This window comes from Parasteatoda tepidariorum, chromosome 9 (assembly GCF_043381705.1).
Source record: "Parasteatoda tepidariorum isolate YZ-2023 chromosome 9, CAS_Ptep_4.0, whole genome shotgun sequence".
In the NCBI taxonomy this organism is placed as follows: domain Eukaryota; kingdom Metazoa; phylum Arthropoda; class Arachnida; order Araneae; family Theridiidae; genus Parasteatoda; species Parasteatoda tepidariorum.
Window position 1 is genome coordinate 76,023,786 of NC_092212.1, and position 8,366 is coordinate 76,032,151.

Consider the following 8,366-nt stretch of genomic DNA (forward strand, 5'->3'; position numbering starts at 1 on the left):
ACAAAGTGCCAAAATTATAATGCAATACATTAAGATTATAACCAAACTTAATGAGTTTTTTTTATTGTTAATTACTTTATTTAAATGAAAAATATCAATAACCATTTCAATTCCATGTTTAAAAACAAGAGAGTTTTGAATTCGATTTGGCGAAATTCCCATTACGGTAACCCTGAGCTATTTCTCTTTGTAGAAGTATGCAGGGATGTTGGTGACGTCATGGACTTGATTAGTTTAGTAGTACTAGTAGAGCCACGCCCACGTCTGTAGTAAATGCCTCAAGTACTACGATGCCATTCATAAATTTCTCTCCCCAATACTTTACTCTCTGAGAGCAAATTTGATTTCCTCTTGCACTAGAGGCTACGAATTCCAATCATTAAAATAAGCTAAATATCGGAAATGAGAGGAAAATTAGATTTCGAGAGATGAATAGAAAGGGTGGAATGAAGAATGAGAAGAAAGATTGATAGGTTTTTTTTCTTTTTTCCTTCTTGCATTTATTCCTTCAAAAGTTTTTTTTATTTTTATTTATTTATTTATTTTTAGGAATAATGGTTGTTCACGCGAACTTAAAATAAGGTAGAAAACTTCAGCCTTTTATGAAAATTGAATAAAATTTGAAAATTACTAAAGGAATATTAGGAAAAAAATGTTTTATTTGTCGACTAAGAAAGTCGATAGGAATTTTTCTTTTTCCTGAGTGCTATCTCTTAGTGGTAATGATTATTCATTTAAATTTTAAATAATGCACGAGAGATTTAGTTTTAGAATAAAAGCTAAAAGAAATCTAGGGACAATTCTAAGAATAGTTTTTGCTCTTGCTTTTATTCCTTGAAAAGTGATTTTTTTTTTCTTTTTTAGGAATAATGGCTGCTCACGCGAACTTAAAATAAGGTAGAAAACTTCAGCCTTTTATGAAAAGTGAATAAAATTTGAAAATTACTAAAGGAATATTAGGAAAAAAATGTTTTATTTGTCGACTAAGAAAGTCGATAGGAATTTTTCTTTTTCCTGAGTGCTATCTCTTAGTGGTAATGATTATTCATTTAAATTTTAAATAATGCACGAGAGATTTAGTTTTAGAATAAAAGCTAAAAGAAATCTAGGAACAATTCTAAGAATAGTTTTTGCTCTTGCTTTTATTCCTTGAAAAGTGATTTTTTTTTTCTTTTTTAGGAATAATGGCTGTTCACGCGAACTTAAAATAAGGTAGAAAACTTCAGCCTTTTATGAAAATTGAATAAAATTTGAAAATTACTAAATGAATATTAGGAAAAAAAAATTTTATTTGTCGACTAAGAAAGTCGATAGGAATTTTTCTTTTTCCTGAGTGCTATCTTTTAGTAGTAAAGATTGTTCATTTAAATTTCAAGCAATATGCAAAGGATTTAGTTTTGGAATAAAAGCTGAATGAAACCTAGGAACAATTCTAAGAATATTAAAAAGAATAATTTTTTTTCTTGCTTTTATTCCTTAAAAAGTGTTATTTTTTAATAGGAATGATGATAATTCACGTGAATGTAAAATAAAATAGAAAACTTTAGCCTTTTATGGAAACTAAATAAAATTTTGAAAATTATTCAAAGAATATTAAGAAGAAATCTTTTATTTTTTCGACAAGGAAAATCGACAGGATTTTTCTTTTCCTGAGTGCTATTTTTTAGTAGTAATGATTATTCATTTAAATTTTAAACAATAAGCAAGAGATTTAGTTTTAGAATAAAACATGAAAGAAATCTAGACACAATTCTAAGAATATTAAAAAGAATAATTTTTTTCTTGCTTTTATTCCTTAAAAAGTGTTATTTTTTAATAGGAATGATGATAATTCACGTGAATGTAAAATAAAATATGAAACTTCAGCCTTTTATGAAAACGAAGAAAATTTGAAAATTATTCAAGGGATATTAGAACGAAAAAAATGTCATTTTTCGACAAAGAAAATAGACAGAATTTTTCTTTCACTGAGTCCTTTCTTTTAGTAGTAAAGATTATTCATTTAAATTTTAAACAATATGCAAAGAGATTTAGTTTTGGAATAAAAGCTGAAAGAAATCTAGGAACAATTCTAAAAATGTTAAAAGGAAGTTTTTTTTATTGCTTTTATTCCTTAAAAAGTGTTTTTTTTATTTCTTTTTTAATAGAAATAATGATAATTCACGTGAATGTAAAATAAATTAGAAAACTTCAGCCTTTTATGAAAATGAAATGAAATTTAGAAAAATATTTAAGGAATATTAAAAAGAAATGTTTTATTATTTGACTAGGAAAATCGGCAGGATTTTTCTCTTCTTTTAGTAGTAATGATATTATTCATTTGAATTTTAAATAATTTACGAGAGATTTAGTTTTAGAATAAAATCTAAAAGAAATCTAGGAACTATTCTAAGAATATCAGAAAGAAATGTTAATATTTTGCTTTTTTAATAGTGATTTTAGTTATGAGTTGATTAAATTTTGATTTTAATATGAAAAAGATAGAATTTATCAATCTTTTTCATGAGAGATAAGTGTTTTAATATACCTGAATTAATGTACGTAAACAGTCAGCAAGAATTATTTTTTCTAAACACTTAAAAGCGAATTTAAGGGAAAATCATTATTAATTTTTGGTTTATATAATCCTAGAAAAATTTCACACCCATGTGAATAACATTTTACATTTTAAATGTGTTCAAATAATGGTGTTTATCAAATTATCACTTAACGTGTCATATAACACTCTTTCTTCTTGAAAAAATACTTTTTCTAAAACTAAGAAACTATGCTCTTTCGTTCGATAAAATTTTTTATTTTTTTATTTTTTAACCATCAGTGAACAGCCAAACCAATTTTTGGGTTTACGCTTACTGATGTTCAACTTCGAAGCTTTGCAATTTTGAATCCAATCCAGAAGACAAGGGAACTGCTAGATCAAGTATTAAGAAAAATTTGTCTTCCTTCAGGACTTTTTCACAGAACTAACCCGCATTTTTGTTACATGCTGAAGAAAACCACTGAAACCTCCAATGATTAGAATGACACAAGGGGGCTCTGACACTAGATCAGTCTATCACTGAACATATTCTGTGTCATCACTGTGGTCGGTGCAAGCCGATGGCGGAACTCCTATTGATCAGCAGTCGCTGTCAATCAAACCCGGTTCATCTAATTGTAAACGAACGCTCGTACCTCTGAGCCATCACGAGTCGAACCAAGAAATTGAAAAATGACCCAGATTGAGCCTACAATCTCTTAACGCGAAGTTAGGCGCGTTATGCATTGCGCCTCTGGCCCAAACCGATAAAATACTTATAAAATTAGACTTTTCGAATATCTTCAAAATATTAATTCTTATCAAATATACCCCATACTGATCGTAAAACATTCTCTCGTTTAGAAATATTCTTTTTCTAACAAGACGTAACTGTGTTTTCTCAAACAAAGCAATAATAGCATTTGAAACACGAGCCAGGTAGGATTCGAACCACCATACAATCTCCTGATCCGCAGTCGGACACGTTATCCATTGCACCAATGGCCAACAGAGATTAAATAATTTGTAATTTACTTTTTAAACATCTTTAAATAATAATGCTAATCAAATATACACCTTTTCATGTTCTAAAACATTCTCTCGTTCTGGGAAAATCTTTTTCTAACACTGCTTAAGTACGACCTTTTAAACAGAGCAATATTAGAACTTAAAAAACGAGCCAGGAAGGATTCGAATCTACAATCTCCTGATCCGTAGTCAGGCGCGTTATCCATTGCGCCACTGGCCCACAAGGATTAAATAATTTATAATTTCCGTTTTAAATATCTTTAAATAATAATGCTATTCAAATATACACCTTTTCATGTTCTAAAACATTCTCTCGATCTGGGAAAATCTTTTTCTAACACTGCTTAAGTTCGCGATTTTGAACAGCGCAATAATAAAACTTTAAAAACGAGCCAGGTAGGATTCGAACCTACAATCTCCTGATCCGTAGTCAGGCGCGTTATCCATTGCGCCACTGGCCCACAAGGACTAAATAATTCATAATTTCCGTCCTAAATATCTTTAAATAATAATGCTAAGCAAATATACACCTTGTCATGTTCTAAAACATTCTCTCGTTCCGGGAAAACCTTTTTCTGACACTGCTTAAGTTCGTGCTTTTGAACAGGGCAATAATAAAACTTTAAAAACGAGCCAGGTAGGATTCGAACCCACAATCTCCTATTCCGTAGTCAGGCGCCTTATCCATTGAGCCTCTGCCCTTAGCCCTGCTGCATTCGAACTTCCCGTTCTCACAAACCTGAGTCCAGCTCCCTGACTACCAGGCTATCGCGGGCTAAAGAACTGTTAAAAAAGTATATAAATGTTGAAACCAAACTTATTTAGCTTATTTGAAAAGTGAATTAAAATAATGTGCAATTGTGACAGCTAATTAAATATGCAATTATTCAAAATTTTTTTCAAGTATGCTTTTTAATTTTTTTTCTTTAAAAGTTTCATGTTTTCGTGTAATGGTCTTACCCGATTTCGAAATTTTGTTCAGGTATGCTTTTTAAGTTTATTTCTTTAAATTTTATGAAATGCTATTTTTTTTCTTGGCCATAGATGGCGCCTCTGGAAAGCAAGAACAATCGCACCTCCTCTGCCTAAACAGGCATACGTGAACACCAACAAATGCAATTTTAAGTAAAGGAAAATCCTTGACTTTAATCAGCATAAAAATAAATATAGGTATATGTAATTTGAAATAGATATTTACTCCGTAATAATGTTGCCGCTAAAGTGTTAAAATCAGTCATGTGCAAATTAACTAGGGTAATTCGTTTAAGTGCCGAAAAATAGTTTCATTTCTAAAATTTACTAAGATAACCAGAATTAGATAATCTCCGCATTACCTACTTGGTACTCGTTAAAGTTAAAGCAAGATTTTTGCTGGAACAACAGCAACGTTTCTGTTTGCTTAACACTGGATTGCTAAAGGAAGTAATTTTGACTGCTTTTTAATATCAATTAGAAAAACAATGATGAATACAGTGATACAATTTCTTAGAATTTTGAGATTTTTCTGTGTAAGATATAATTTTTTTTTATTGTAAATATTTACTAATAACTTGTTATATAACTGTAAATAATATAAAAAAAATTTTAAAAATTAATTTTAAACAAATTTTCTTACACATCCAGTCACAATCCAGTCATTTTGACTGCTTTTGTGCAATATAGGTATATACTAAGTTTCAGTCTTTCTAGTGTTAAATTCATAGATTGTTATATTTTTCGCCATCTAAAAAATTATATCCCTACAATCAAACAATCAACATATTAGGTGATAGAAATCAATCATCAATCACTCTAAAAATACGTAATTCAAAGAATAAAAATGTTTTTAAACATTACCATAATAATTAATGAAATTTGCATAATGTTATTTATTTAGTTTTGAATATCTAAGGAATAAAGTCTTTAAAATAAAAGAATCAATTACTCAGTTGATAGAATAAGATAAACAAACTTTTTTAACTTCAATGACACGGAGACCGTTAATATGCACACTACCTAGATAAATTGTTTCCCTAGTTAATCTGCTGATTAGCTAGGTAATGTGCATATTGATACACACATTGCCTTGGTGAATTGCAACTCTAGTTATTCTTCTAATTAACTAAGTAATGTGCATATAATTAAGCACATTACCTAGGTAATTGTTGTCCTAGTTAATCATAGATAATCTGCAGATTAGATAAGTAATGTACATATACACACACTATCTAGATAAATTGTTTCCCTAATTAATCTTCTAATTAGCTAGATAATGTGTATATTAATGCACACATTATCTAGGTAAATTGCTACTCCAGTTAATCCTCTATTTATCTAGGTGTTGTGTATATAATTAAGCACATTACCTAGGTAATTGTGGTCCTGGTTAATCATAGATAATCTGCTGATTAGATAAATAATGTATACACACACTACCTAGATAAATTGCTTCCCTAGTCAATCTTCTGATTAGCTAGGCAATGTGCATATTAATACACACATTATCTAGGTAAATTGCTACTCTTGTTAATCCTCTGATTATCTAGGTAATGTGCATATAATTCAGCACATTACCTAGGTAATTGTTGCCGTGGTTAATCATAGTTTATTTGCTGATTAGATAAATAATTTACATATGCACACACTACCTAGATAAATTGTTTCCCTAGTTAATCTTCTGATTAGCTAGGCAATGTGCATATTAATACAAACATTATCTAGGTAAATTGCAACTCAGTTAATCCTCTAATTATCTAGGTATTGTGCATATAATAAAGCACATTTCCTAGGTAATTGTTGTCCTAGTTAATCATAGATAATCTGCAGATTAGATAAGTAATTTACATATACACACACTATCTAGATAAATTGTTTCCCTAATTAATCTTCTAATTAGCTAGATAATGTGTATATCAATGCACACATTATCTAGGTAAATTGCTACTCTAGTTAATCCTCTAATTATCTAGGTAATGTGCATATAATTAAGCACATTACCTAGGTAATTGTTGCCCTGGTTAATCATAGATTATTTGTTGATTAGATAAGTAATGTACATATACACTCACTACCTTTGATAAATTTTTACCCTAGTTAATCTTCTGAATAATTTGGTAATGTGCACAGTAATGGCCTTCAGAGTTTTGCGGTAACAATAATATCAAGAATTTAGGGAAAATTTAAATTAAGTATAAGTTGGAGTAGGAATCGAGCTCTCAGAAAAATTCGGAGTCGAACATCTCACGTACAAACTTTTAAATTCTGATGGAAAGTAAGAGTAGTGCAAGACACATTCCCTTAAAGTTATTTCTCTTGAACTTCTAATTTTAAAAGTCAACATTTTATTTAAACAAAAAAGACTCATTTTAAACTGTAACAATGACGTTATAGAGCACGAAAAAAAAACAATTCTCTCTTTATTTTGCTCTGATTAAAGAAAGAATGCCGATTTTTTCCCATTAAACTTTTTCTTTTCTGACAGTCAGTTAAAGAGCAATATATTAACCGATTCCAAAACTCACAGTGAAATAGTTTTACCAAGATAGAATGTTCAAAGATTCTTTTCTTCGTTTTCTTTCCGATCAGCGATCTAATCAAGACTCAATAATAAAAAAAAATAAAATAAAAAGAAAACCTCAAAGAACTTTTTTGGGATCACGCACGTCATTTTCAGAACAGCTCAACTCTTCTCCTAATGGGTCAGACGATAATCAACTTTTCCGTGGAATGGAATCTTCGAATAACGAAGATGAATAAAATAAAAAAAAAGAACTATAAAAAAAAACGTTCCGCATTGAAGATAATCCTAAGAAGAAACATGAAATGGAAAAATAAAAGGTACACCCTGAGGGCTTTGACCTCCGGAGGCAATAAGAAATCGATCCATTGGGGGTAAAAACGAAGTGGTCGCTCGCTATCTTGGAAGATTCACTGTCGCTTGACCGCTTGCGATATCCACCGCCTGTCTTATTCAACTGAAAGCATCGTTCAATCTTTTCCTATCTATAGATCGAGCTGTCCTCGGAAATTGGAGTTCTTTCCCTTTGGTCTACCGGTATTGTGTCAGGAAAGGAGCGTTTATTGAATTCCATTCGACATTCGGTTACATCTGTTTCTTTTTCCCTTACCTTTCTTCTCGTTTTTCCTTTTTTTTAAATCATTTTCGAACACGAACAGGTGCTGTGCTTGTTAAATTGAGTGGTTTCATCTTAACTAAATAAATTTTGTTTGATGTGATTAAGAATGACATAGTTACTTATGTTTGAGCATTATATCCTTACGATTTGTGCAATATCTTAACGATTTTTTCGAAGCAATTAGAATTCTAAGCTTTTCTCCGAACTTAAGGACATTCCCATTAGTAATAAGATAAAATTCAATCAATTTTGTTTGATGTGATTAAGAATGACATACTTATGTTTGAGCATTATATCCTTACAATTTGTGCAATATCTTAACGATTTTCTTAAAGCGATTAGAATTCTAAGCTTTTCTCCGAACTTAAGAACATTCACATTATTAATAAGATAAAATTTAATAAATTTTGTCTGATGTGATTAAGAATGACATACTTACTTATGTTTGAGCATTATATCTTTACGATTTGTGCATTGTGTTAAATATTTCTTTTAAAGCAACTAGAATTCTAAGCTTTTCTTCGAACATTCCCATTAGCAATAAGATAAAATTTAATAAATTTTGTTTGATGTGATTAAGAATGACATATTTACTTATGTTTGAGCATTATATCTTTAAGATTTGTGCAATATCTTAACGATTTTTTAAAGGAATTAGAATTCTAAGCCTTTCTCCGAACTTAAGAATATTCACATTATTAATA

The 8,366-nt window shown here is 29.8% G+C and overlaps 1 non-coding gene across 1 annotated transcript; it reads right to left on the minus strand.

Moving 5' to 3' along the window:
• Positions 1-3,935: 3,935 nt before the first annotated feature.
• On the minus strand, positions 3,936-4,008 carry TRNAR-ACG (transfer RNA arginine (anticodon ACG)). Its single transcript has one exon. It is a non-coding gene; the product is annotated as a tRNA-Arg (tRNA).
• Between the last annotated feature and the right edge of the window lie 4,358 nt (positions 4,009-8,366).